Raw genomic sequence first — 13,823 nt, forward strand, 5'->3', positions numbered from 1 at the left:
GAGCAGGTGAAGTTTTTCATGGCCTGGAGTAAAACGTTATTACCTCCATTAATTTGTGCAGAGATCAGACAGGAATTCAAGGAAAAACTACAAGGGACTGGTTCAAAAGGCTTCCAATGCTTCTAGCATATTCACTTTTACTCATAGCCAACAGCATGAGAAACAGCTGCTGCAAAGTCTATTTCCTCTGATTAAAAGGCTGAGTCCAGTGTTCCATGCATAGGCATAGTCTCTGAGAGATCCCCTCCCATTGCATCAGTCTTCAGGTGAGAGGAAGAAGTGACTCTAGCCTGAGGACATGCCAGTCCACCCCATCTCCACAACTAGCTAGCTAGCTTGCTCATCCATCCATCCATTCATTCATTCAACTTTTTCTCTGGTGGGACACGAGGCAGTTTACAGAACTGTAATAAGCACAACAAAGGTAAACACATGGAAAAGGAGATTATTATTTTCTTTAAAAGAGTCATGCCTGTGAAAGTTTTTTGAGGTCTTTTTCTGTGAGCAGAAGCACAACAAGAAGCCAGTTTATTCTCTCTTTGAAGGGAGTTCTAGAGCATAGGATTAGTCACCAAAAAGGCATTCTTTTGAGTCTTGTAATCCCAACAGGTGTGCCTTATTCCAACAGCAGGCTCTTGAAAAACAAAGTAACTCTGGAAGAGGCCGGAAGCTGTTGTTTCTTGATGTAAAGCCCTGAAAAGTTCACCAAGACCAGAGAGTTCATATTCTGTGAACAAAGATTTGATTGAGATAGAAGCAAAAGTGCATTCTTCCATCCCTCAAAGTGCAAACATTTATGCGAGTGAGAAATCATGCCTGTAGTTTCTTCCAGTGACTTCATACAGATGGTCTGCACAAACAGAATTATTCCAGTGTACTGATTCAGACTGCTGTCTAAGCACACAAATTTGAAAAAAACCCTAGTGAACTCAGCAGTACTTCCTCCTGAGTAGATATACCTAGGACTGGGCTGTGAGAATTTTAGGTTTCCTCCCAAATAGAAGTCCACAGATTTTATTTTTAATGTCAAAAAGTTTTTAAAGCTGCTATAAAATTGTGCATTTCAGTCTTCAACATATGATTGATGGAAATGATGTAGATGTCCTGCCCTGTGTGTTATACTGCTGTTACAGAAGAGGCAAGATGTTTTTGTCTTAGTTTTGGTAGATGTTCTTATTTGTGCAATGAGCAAACCCTGGAAAATTTATTTGGAATAGTAAGAAATTAATTAGAACTGCTTTGGCAGCTGTAAAGTATCATCCCAATCAGAGGTGTACCCCTGAGTGAAAGGAAATGAGGGCATTGTCCCCCAAATAAGAATTGTGCCCCTTCCAAATGAGATTTTCCTTTAGTCCCCAAATGTCTGGCATTGTAGTAACTTAAAATCTCATTTCAGCAATTAGAAATACAATTTAGATATCGATAGAAGAGGAGCAGGCAAAGTTATCAAAGAAATGTCTTATTGAGAGTTACTCAATAATAGATATTTGAGGAATGAAGGAAAATTTCATGGGGGGAACAGAATTTTTACTATGGAATAATGTTCTTATTTTGCACACACACATCTGACACATCACAGCTCCAATATTTTGATTCCCAGGACTGACCCTACTATTGGGGTGTCTGTCTTGCCCAGCTTCTGAGGGATGGACACAACTGTATGGGGCCCTTTTGCCTCCAAAACTAGGCTGCTGCTGTCAGACACTGGAAAGAATATTGTCCCTTTGCAAGTGCTGCAGTAACATTCAGCAACTAGTCTGATCATCATTTCATAGAATCATAGAATCGTAGAGTTGGAAGAGACCACTAGGGCCATCCAGTCCAACCCCCTGCCATGCAGGAAATCCAAATCAAAGCATCCCTGACAGATGGCCATCCAGCCTCTGTTTAAAGACCTCCAAGGAAGGAGACTGTATCACCCTCCGAGGGAGTGCATTCCACTGTCGAACAGCCCTTACTGTCAGGAAGTTCCTCCTAATGTTGAGGTGGAATCTCTTTTCCTGTAGTTTGCATCCATTGTTCCGGGTCCTGTTCTCTGGAGCAGCAGAAAACAAGCTTGCTCCCTCTTCAACATGACATCCTTTCAAATATTTAAACAGGGCTATCATATCGCCTCTTAACCTTCTTTTCTCCAGGCTAAACATCCCCAGCTCCCTAAGTCGTTCCTCATAGGGCATGGTTTCCAGACCCTTCACCATTTTTGTCGCCCTCCTTTGGACATGCTCCAGTTTCTCAATGTCCTTTCTGAATTGTGGCGCCCAGAACTTGACACAATATTCTAGGTGGGGCCTGACCAAAGCAGAATACAGTGGCACTATTACTTCTCTTGATCTAGACACTATACTTTTATTGATGCAGCCTAAAATTGCATTGGCCTTTTTGTATGAGGATAGAGGAAAGGTGCCATTTGCCCTGTTGGCTTTCATATTGTGGATGGTAGACTGGATTGTTATTGATATTGAGAATAATTTTCAGTATTATTTAATTTTTAAATATGACTTTTCTGTTTTTAAATTTTGGTCTTGACATATGGTCACAAAATAAAAGAACTGAAGAATCAAATTATAGGCAAATGGTAGCCATTTAATAAGAAATATATATTTGAACCTATGTTTTGTATATTGTTTATAAACGTGCATACATACATTTATATAAATAAATATATCTGTAAACACATGCCAGATGAAAAGCAAAAGCACTATCACAACATGTATATTCTTATATTTAAATATTCTGCTAACTGACAAAGCTTCTGCTCACCTGTCGACTGAGCAAAAGACAAATGCCATTTTTCACTGGAGGAACAGTTGAATCCAGTGGAAATAGAATGGATTCTGCATCCACAAAGCAACCCCCAGTGTACCCCAAAGTGTGTCCCTAGAGGTGTGGAAAACTCTCTGTAGCAGGTTTCAGGGTAAGACAGGGAAAGAGGATAAACCATGATGATAGCAAATGCAATGTTATATCTGCCTCATACATCCAAGCATTTTCTGAACAAGATTACTTTGCACCTCCTAAACTTTGTTGAAGCTAAAATACCACAGCAATTGGACAGATTTCCACCATAAATTACAGATTTCCACGATAAAATATCTGTCTCTATAGGTTCTTGTCTTTGCACAAGTTAACGAATTAAAAATTTGTTGTTGGTGGTGTTGTTGTTGTTGTGTGCCTTCAAGTCATTTCTGATTTATGGTGATCCAGATTTATTCTTGGCTAGGTTCATTAATCTTAAGTTTTGGCATTACCTTCTTCTTACTGAGTAAGTATGACTTTCCTGAGGACATCCAGTGACTTTCCATGGATGAGCAGGGCTTTGAAACCTGATCTCCCAGAGTCCAAGTCCAACCCAAACCATTATACCACACTGACTCTTTTACACACATACAATTATAAATAGATGTGTAAGACAAGGCCTCAATCATGCTTAAACCTCCAGGCATTCTGTTTGCTTTTGCTGTTGTTATTCTGATTAGCTGAAGATTTAAAACTTGCAGCAAACACTTTTGCGTAATCTCAGGAGATTTGTGGGTCTGTGCATTGGCTGAATATAAATTAGGCCAAGTTTATATTTACACTGCTGAATATATGCAGGATGTGGCCAGTAGTAGTAAATCAAATTCAAATGGGTAAGGAATTTAAATAAGAGGCCTATAAAATGTGACACAATGGTTTGAGTGTTGTACTATGACTCTGGAAACCAGGGTTTGATTTTCTTGCTCAGCCATGGAATGTACTGGGTGACCTTGGGCAACTCACATGCTCTCAGCCTCAGGAGAAAGCAATGGCAAACCTCCTCTGAACAAATCTTGCCATGATAGCTTCACTTTAAGGTTGCCATAAATTGGAAGTGATTTGAAGACACACAACACATTACTGTCAACAAATGGGAAATATATTTGGGCATCCATCCCCCTTTCCTGTATTAGTCTGGAGACTGAAAGGACTTTTCTTATATATTCTCACATAGTTCTCTGCCCCCTGTTTTTATTACAAAGAAAACTGCATGATAGGTTCACCTTAGGGTTGCCATAAGTCAGAAGCGACGTGAAGGCATACAACAACACCAACAACCCTCCAAGGTCAAAACAGTCAACATATGAACTGGGGTCCTTTCATGCTACACATTTATAGCATTATTGCTATTATTATTATTATTATTATTATTATTATTATTATTATTATTATTCCAGTTTAAATGCTGTGGCTGAATCCTATAGAATCCTGGGGTCTGTAGTTTGATGAGACACTAGAGCTGTCTGGCTAAGAATTCTAAATACTTCTTCTGAAACTGGGAATCTGTTGGTAGCTACAGTAGAATCTATAACTGGTGTAAAAATGCCCCTCATGAAAATAATGTATCTAGAAATACATTATTGGATGACCTCATTTTGTTGCAGTCTGAGTAAAAGGTGCCACACAGCCTACCTCTAAGTTTGTAAACCCAAACTCTTCTGAACTAATTCTCGTTTGATCTACAGAGTGTTATAATCAGGATAAATTTCTGAAAGGGGAGGTATGGAACCATTGTGGGGAGCTTGAAAAGAACATGGAAGGGGAGGGCATTTGGAGAGGAGTTTTAGGGGCTAAACAGACTGCTCCTTTGGAGTGGCATCCTGCCACCCTTTCCTTGCCAGATCGGGGCTGTTGCAACTACACTGTGGCCCCGATCCAGCAGTTTGTAAATGCTAAAAAGAATGGCAAAATGCAGCTCCTTTTAGCGTTGGCAAAAAGGAGTGGCTTTTCAGCACTCCTTTGGTGCAGGACTTTAAACACTGCACCAAAGGAGTGCTGTGACATCCCCCGCTGTGCAGTCAGGCACACAGCATGACACCGGCATCAGGGCAGCATTGGGGTGTGTGGTATGTAGGTGCCACACCCCCACTGCCCCAAGGTTGGCGTTAAATGCCAGTCTGTTCAGCCCCTTAGTTCTGTAGTAGAGCACTTCTTGTATGCCCACCATCCCTGGTTCAGTCTTTGACATCTGCAGGGAATGGTTATTTGGAAAAACATCTTAGCTCAGTGGTAGTGTACTTGTTTTTCATACAGAAGGTCTGAGGTTCAATTCTGCAGACTTCTGAGATAGACTCCTATATGAATAGGAAGTCACTGCTATAGTATAGATAATACAGAGCTAGATGACCCAGTGATCTGACTCAGAAGAAGGCAGCTTCTTAATGTCCCCAAAAGGAACAGTTGAGAAGAAAAACAAAGAAACAATGGAGTGCAGAAGAGACAGAGAGATGAATCTTCAGCTACTGAAGTACACTGAATAACAGTCCAAGCAACTGTTCCTTGTGTAACAAAAGTTATTAACTTTGCTTGGAATTATTAGTGAGCTGAGGTTTGAGCTATTTGTACTTTGCCTCAAAGCGTTTCTGTACCTTGGCTCAGTCTTAAATCAAAATGGATACCATAGTTAAGAAAGCAAAAGAAGACTAGGAATTAGAAGGGCAGCCATGAAATATTTAAGATTATCGCACTGCGTTCTGAGAACGTTCTGATCACGTGATGAGAACGGAATGCATTTGAGAATACCGCACGTATGTGTTCCAATCGGGTTCTCAGAACGCTTAAATGTGTTCCAAATGTGTTCCAGGAGCGAACGGATTTGAATGTGTTCTGAATGTGTTCCCAGAGAGCTGAAACGTGATGAAAACGTTCCAAGAGAAGTGTGTGCGGTATTCTTATCCGTTCTCAAATCCGTTCCCTCATTCCTCTGTCTTCTGATTGGCTGAAAGAATGACAGGCAGGGAGGGAGGCAGGCAGGCGAGCGACTGCAGTGAGGGAAGGTGTGTGTGTGTGAGGGGGGAAAGAAGGAGGGAGGGAAGGGAGGAAAAAGGGAGGAAAGGTGGTACAAGGAAGAGAAGAGGAAAGCAGGGAAAGAGAGGGAAAGAAGAGACCAGAGCAGAGAGCAAAAGGGAGAGGGTCTGGCTGCTTCTCCGGGGGTCTCTAGTGTCATGTCCAGTGGGGCTCCTGTGCTGTCACAATGCAGGAGGCAGGGATGCCCAGGACCTTCTCCTCCTTCCCTCCAGGAGGGAACCCACAAAAGCTCCTCTGTTTGGAGCACCACACAAAAGCAAGCAAAAAACTCCCAGAATTCCATAACAAAGAGCCAGACAAGAGTTAAAGCGGGGAGGGAAGCTCACAACCTGAAGGCACACATTACATGCACACACACACAGGAGCAAAAGGGTGTCAAGCTGCCAAAAAGGGGAAATGGGATGACAGCAGAGGACTCTTCTTTTCTAACCGGTTTAAAGAGCTGCTATGGCTGCCGGGGCTCTGCCCTTGGCCCAGTCCCCTCCCTGGCAACTTGCTTTCCTTCGGCTTGAAGGGACCTCCATGGAGCTCCTCCTTCCCTCAAGGAAGAGGGGACCAGGGCAGAGAGCAAGAGGGAGAGGGTCTGGCTGCTTCTGCGGGGGGGGCCTCTGGTGTCATGTCCAGCGGGGCTCCTGTGCTTGCAGCCTGCAGGAGGCAGGGATGGCAGGGATGCCCAGGACCTTCTCCTCCTTCCCTCAAAGAGGGAACCCACAAAAGCTCCTCTGTTTGGAGCACCACAGAAAAGCAAGCAAAAAACTCCCAGAATTCCATAGCAAAGAGCCAGACAAGAGTTAAAGCGGGGAGGGAAGCTCACAACCTGAAGGCACACATTACATGCACACACACACAGGAGCAAAAGGGTGTCAAGCTGCCAAAAAGGGGAAATGGGATGACAGCAGAGGACTCTTCTTTTCTAACCGGTTTAAAGAGCTGCAATGGCTGTCGGGGCTCTGCCCTTGGTCCAGTCCCCTCCCTTTCCCTCCGCTTGAAGGGACCTCCGTGGAGCTCCCTTAATGCCCAGGCTGCCAAGGAGGGGACTCTGCCCTTGGCCCATCAAGTTACATAGGTTTTATCCTATTTTCTTCAAACATATGCCAGCATATGAAGCCCCAACGTTTTATAGGGGCTTGCCTTCTTTCCCTCCCAAGAGAATCCTCGGACTCCCTTCGGAGGGAAGACAAGATGGGGGGGGGCGCTTGCCTTCCTTCCCTCCCAAGAGAATCCTCGGAGGGAAGACTTCTCAGTGAGGCTGAGAAGCACTCTCCCGGCCAGAGTCCCTAGGCTTACTGAAATCCCCCACCTCCCTTCCCCATAGAAATCAATCCAAAAACTGAGTTTAAAAGGAGCAGAGGAGAGCCCTTTGGGTCTGCATCTGGGAGAGATTTTAAACTCCGTTTTTGGATTGATTCCTATGGGGAAGGGAGGTGAGGGATTTCAGTAAGCCGAGGGACTCAGGAGAGGCGAGCTCCATGGCCCAAGCCTCCCTTTTCCCTCTTTCCTGGGGGCAGCGCCTCTCCCGAGCCGTCCAACCACTGAGTGGCGACGTCATCAGAAGACAGCCCACAAAACTTAATACAGCAAACCGTTCTGAGAACGGTTTCAAGAAAAAGGAATCGCAGTGCGGTAAACTGCCGTTCTGATCCCGTTCTGATCCCGTTTTGATTTCTAATGCGGTAATATCCGTTCCAGGAACGTTTTCATCACGTGATGATACGGAACGTTCTCAGAACGCAGTGCGATAATCTTCAATGAGATAAGATCCTGAAGTGTAAAGATATATCACTGAATATATCTAGGATCATTTTAGACCATAAATTTCACATTTCTATGTATGGTTGTGAAAGCTGAACAGTGAAGAAAGTTGATAGGAAGAGAATCAAGCCTAAACTCTCCTTAGAAGTCCAAATGCCTAAAATATGACTATTGTACCCTGAGCAGGGCTGTTAGTAACAGGTTATCCTGAGGCTTCTCATTCATAGTGTCACTGTAAGTCAAAGCCAACTTGATAGCAGTTAAGAATAATTCATTTACCAATGATGGTGTTTGTTATTTTGTTAAGGGTCTTAACTAAAGGGTGAAAATGTGCAAAACAAAGAATTTTGCTTTCCTGTATAATTACCACTCTCCAGAGTGATGAACCTCACAGATAATGTCCAATAGTTGTACAACAGGAAGACAGTTTACACTATTGCTTGTTTGCTTCCCCTCCTTCCTTTTGAAACCCCATGAAACCCCCTGGGGAAAAAAACCATTTCAGGCAAATGCCCTCTAGTGCAGTTCTGGGCAACACAGACCAGGGTACTATGGAAAGGGGGGGGGCTCAGTTTCAGAAGAAGTACTAAGGGAAGGACAGAAGAGAAAGTTCAGGCATATGAGTGTGGGAAATGATATATGTGAAATACTCCCAATCTATAAACATCTAGAGACACATAATATTTTACAAAGTTTGAATCTTATTTCTTCTCCTAGGAGTTTATCGCATGCAATTTTAATGCTGACCCGGGCATGGGATGGGATCGAGCTGGAACAGGTTAAAACTGATTTTACCGCATGCAAAATTGCTGCTGCACTGCCACCCGACCATTACCCATCCCCCAGCAGTGCTCTTGCAGCAAATTCTGGCACTACGGGTGGTAGCGCGGCAGCAATTTTGCATGCAGTAAAATTCGTTTTAACCCATTCCAGCCCTGTGTCGTGCCCAGGTCAGTGTTAGAATTGCATGTGATAAACTTCCTAGACTGCACCCTCAGGTTAACAAACTGGTTGCCTTTTGAAAGCTGCCATAGACAGTGTTTCATTGGCAACAGTAAGTCATCAAAAAGGATGTTTACCCTCTGATGTGAAACAAACATCTTGTTCCTGCCTCTGGCACTCCCAAGACATCGGGAGTTACAGGAGATAAAAGATGCCTTATTGCTACTGTCAAATGTTGCTGGTCTGAGATGTATTCTTCCTCTTGCTTGGTTTTGCCTGTGTTCTTCCTTGGCTCTGGCAATTTTGAAGAAGGTAACTGTGTTCCTGCTGCAAATTTATTTTGTGAACCAAACCTGTTACCTAACAAACTTACTACTTGCATCACAAACTTTCTTTCCCTTTCTCACCTCAGCAGAATCATCTCATAGCCATGGCTCAGATCACTTGCAGCCCTTAAATGAAATGTCAGTGAGTCTCCACTGAGGCGTTCATTATCATCGTGAATTTCAGTCTCCACACAGGAAGGCATCACATAGTGCCACTCAAGTTGATTGACTGTCAGCAATTTCCTCCATGCTATCATCTGTATTTGCTTTCTTCATTATCAAATCCATCACCTCCCCAACATTTGTGTAGTGCAAGATAATTTAATTTTGTCACTTGTACAATAGCTCTAGCATGTGTGTATGGATAAGCTGAGAGAGGATACGGTACAACAAGGCAAATCATAAGTTGTCCCATTTGTACTCACTGTATACAAGCCCTGGTACACAGCATCCTTGTGTGCCAACAACAAACATTTTATTTCCTTTACAGAATGTACTGTGGTCACCCAAAGGCATTGTATGGAGCCAGAGCAGCTGCAGAACACAGAGTGAGAGGAGTGAGGCAGTGGGCAACATAAACAAAGCTGCACAGGCATTGTGTAACACCATATGTTCCCTTGGGCTACTTGCAAACCACAAAGAGTGTTTGCAATATTTTTGGTTTGCCTTTCAGCATAAGTATTTACTTGCAATAAAATAAAAATACAAGTATAAAGTATAAAATAATTTCAAAACACATCCTGGAAATTTTTGTGTTTGGGACTGTGTGTGTTTGTTGTGTTTCTTCAAGTCGTTTCTGGCTCTCCAGAGTCATAGTGCAATGCTCAGACCATTACACCATGCTGGACTACAACTCCCCAAATTCTGGGAACTGTAGTAAAAAAAAAAAAAAAAAAAGGAACATCTCACATTCTGTATTGCAGTTACACATTTGTAACCCAAAGTTGCAGCTCCATAACTGCTCCATATTTAAATAACATTCAGGTAGTTACAACTGTGGCACTATTGCCACAATGGTAAATGTTCCCCAGACCCACTTTACCAGCCAGCAGCTGCACTGAGCGAAGGAGGTCTGTTCAGGTGGTGATCAGGACACAAGGAGGAAGATGTTTCTAGCCACCTTCTTCCAGTGGGAAAGGCTGTAACAATCCGAAGCAGGAGCCATGTCACAATTTCTCATCGCAGCCTCACCCTGAACACCAGCTGAAGATGCATTCTTTGCTTGAGGGGACTGCTAGCAGTGATGATGGGTTTGAGAGGCTGGGCCAGATGTTAGTTAGTTACACATTTGTAACTGAGTAAGTGCTATAGGATATCAGTGAACATTTTCAAGTTCTGTTTTCAAATGACATGAAAATGTCAGTAAAGATCACTAGCCAAAATACTGTTGGTGACATAGGCTGGTGTAACTTCCTCTTAAGCCAGGGTATGTGCTTTTACCATTCACTACAGAAAATGGTATGAAATATTATAATGGGAAAACCACTATACTGCTTGAAATGCTGGCTTACAGTTTTTGGCTGAGATCCTATATGTATGCATAGCTCTGCATGCGCAGTTCCATATCCTACCACCACCTGGAAGCTGTCAAACCCTGGGAGGAGTTTCGACTACTGTCACTTATCATTTGGGGATGGAGGGAGGTGGTTCAGACCATAGAGAAGCTGTTGGCCTTAACTTGGTTATGGGAGGGGAAGTGATGAGGATCCAATAACAAATTGAATTTCTCCTCTTCACTCTGGTAAGAAGGAGAAGGAGAAGCGCCTTCTGGGGCTAATGAGCTTCCAGACATGGGAGAGTTTTGGACAGAGAGCAAGGGCAAGTGAATAGCCCCCTCTACCCCACCCAAAATGGCACTTATACATCCATAAGGTGCATGCACATGCATGTATGGGTGCTGTCCAGAGTCAGATGTGCTTTCTTTACAGAGCGGGTTAGAAAAACACTCTTGAAGAATGATTACAACTGTGTTGAATTAATTCCAATGCATTGGAAATGCTAAAATGCTACTAAACATTGAAATGTATGTAAATACTCTTAAGATGGACAAATTTCTTCAGTGCAATAAGATGTGGTGTGATGAGGCTTCACAAGGAGTGTGCGACTTCATAAGTTCATTGTTTTATTAAATAAATCTATAAAAATAATTACAATTCTTGGTGTTTATTCTCATCCTACAAAATTTCTGGAAATCCAAAGCTTAAGCAGTTCTTAAGGGGAATGTTGATCTGCCTGGTAGACCATACAATCATGATTCAGGTGAGCAAAACAGAAAAATCCAGATAGAAACAGATCAACAACCCTAAGACAAAGAGCTTTCAGTACATCTGTAAACAGATAGGAGTGAGAAAACTGTCTGTCCGTCCGTCCGTCCGTCCGTCCATCCATCCATCCATCCATCCATCCATTCATCCATCCATAAATTTTGCATACAACTTTTCTCCTGGAGTGGGATCCAAGGCAGATTACAAAAAAGAATACATTAAAATTAACAATAAAAATTTTAAAACAATTAAAAACAACCCCATTAAAACAGTGTAAAATCATTTAAAAGATATACAAGAGTTTTAAAAAGCACTTCGCATAAGAAACCTCCCTGTGAGCAATTATACATTAAAAGTCTGTTTAAACAAAAAAGTTTTTGCCTGCTGATGAAATGGGATCAGGCAGGGGGCCAGCTTAGACTCCTGCAGAGGGGAGTTCCAGAGGATGGGAGCAGCTGCTGAGAAGCCTCTGTCCTGTATCCCCACCAAGCAAGCCAAAAGCAGCCCCACGCAGAGTGTGCTACAGTAGTCCAAAACTGATCAAGGCATGTGTCACCATAGCCAGATCTGATATCTCAAGGAAGAGGTGGAGCTGGTGCAGCAGCTTTAGCTGTGCAAGCACACTCCTGGCCACTGCTGAAACCTGTTTTCTTCCAGTTGTGCAACTGCAGCCAGATAGGGTTCAGGATCTCTCTTCTGTCCAGCTACTGGAGCTGCACCACAAGTTTGGCAATAACAGAAGACTAGATTTATGCCCCACCAATCAAATGTTGTGTCTTGACTTCCAGTTAATTCTGGAACAAAGACCTTAATTTACCTCTGAAAAGAGGCACCATCTATAACTACAGCCATCACAGCAGGGGCTGATGCTTTTGGTTGAAGACAGGACCCTATTTTCCCCCTGATAAGAGAAAAAACTTTCTATTTGCAAAATGGGATTTTCTGGCTTCCCCTTTTCCTTTTTGCCAATTCTGGCAAATCTGCTCATAGGCCCCTTCCCCTATTCTCAGACACTTGTTAAAGTGAGACCAAGAGAACATAGTTTATTTGGCAGACGTTAAAATCACCTGGCAATGTGCATGTTTTGAGTCTAAGGCCATGACTTTGAAGAAACTAAGCAGTTGTTGATTACATTTGGATAGGAGCCTGCTGTGAACTCTAAGTAACAAGCATATAACAAATAAATATTAAAAAGGCCTGGGGGATCAGTTTGAATAATGAGCTCTACAAGGTTCTCAGTGTTTCCAAGGGAAAAAGTGGCACCTTGACTTGGGCCCAAAATATTCCAGAACACATATGTCATTTTTTTTTACTTGTCAAAGTGGTAGGGAAAAGACCTGCACAGTTAGTATATTTCCAAGGGGAAAATATAATCTACAGTATTATAATTGCTGTTGTACATAGGCAGATATGTTCACAATGACGCTGTACAGACAGGCCCTACGGGTGCCATTGTTACGTGTGAGGGGGCGACGCTTCCAAATGCAACTTGCCCCTCGCATGTGATGAGGGCATGAATATGGCAGTGCCTTGTACATACGGGTGCTGCCATTTTGACGTGACGGAAGCATAGCGTCCACATGCCCCAGCGCCTTTGTGATGCTGCAAGTGCGCCATTGGCGCCTTGCGGTGTCATAAAGGCGCCACAAGAAGAACCTGCTTTTTGCAGGTTCTTTTTACTCCATGATGGAGCCGTGCAGTTTGTCCGCTGCGGCTCCCTCATGGAGCAAACCAGGATGACAGGCGACCGCCCTTTTTGGGCAGTCTGTATCCCGCCTATGATATATATTTGTGAAAAGTGCAGCAATTTCCCCCACATGATTCAGGGCACTTTCACACCACCAGTGTAGAAGTACAGTACTATTACAGTATTACAGGACTATGACTACACTGACATGCCTCCAATCTTTTGAATTCTAGGATTCGCAGTTTAGGGAGGGGTAGTTTAGAATTCTTAGGCTTAAAATGCCCTAAAAGCACCAGATCCTGTCAATTTTGGAAGCTAAGCAGGGTCAGCCATAGTTAGTACTTGGATGGGAAACCACCAACAAATACCAGGTGCTGTAGGCTATATTTCAGAAGGAAATTGCAAAAACACCTTCTTGAGTATTCCTTGACTAAGGGGCTGAGCAGACAGACTAGAGTATCATAGAGCCTATGCTATTCTAGAGCCCATGCTATTCTAGCCTGGGTGCTCATCAGGTGATGGGCAAGTGTTTAGTAGCTGATCCCCACACTGACCTTCAACCCACTACTGGTGTGTGCTCCTTACGTTGCCATGCCATTGCTTCTACTGAGAAGCTCCTTCTTGCCACATCTGATGCAGAAAAAGGGTGTTTAGCTGCACCCACATGGCCTGGTGCCCTATTTCCACACCAGACACTGCAATGGGGGTTTCTCAGTAGGAGCAACAGCAACAAGATATGGTGGTGGGTCAGTTCAACAGCCAGGGTGTGCTGTGGAATTTCCAGGAAACTCTATGGCAGGGGTTCCCAACCTGGGGGTCGCACAAACCTTTCATGGGGGTCACCAGGTTGGGAATCCCCCCTGCCTCCCCCTCCCCTTTTCTCCACGGGTGCTGGCGCTAGCGCAGGCACCGCGTGGGGAAAAGGGGAGGGGCGGGGCTACCGCCTCTTTCCCTTCTCCCTGTGAGTGCTGGCCCTCGCAAGGAGAAAGGGATGGGGCAGGGCCGCCTCCTCCTCTCCCTCCCTTCCCG

Source organism: Sceloporus undulatus, chromosome 1, assembly GCF_019175285.1.
Source record: "Sceloporus undulatus isolate JIND9_A2432 ecotype Alabama chromosome 1, SceUnd_v1.1, whole genome shotgun sequence".
In the NCBI taxonomy this organism is placed as follows: Eukaryota; Metazoa; Chordata; class Lepidosauria; order Squamata; family Phrynosomatidae; genus Sceloporus; species Sceloporus undulatus.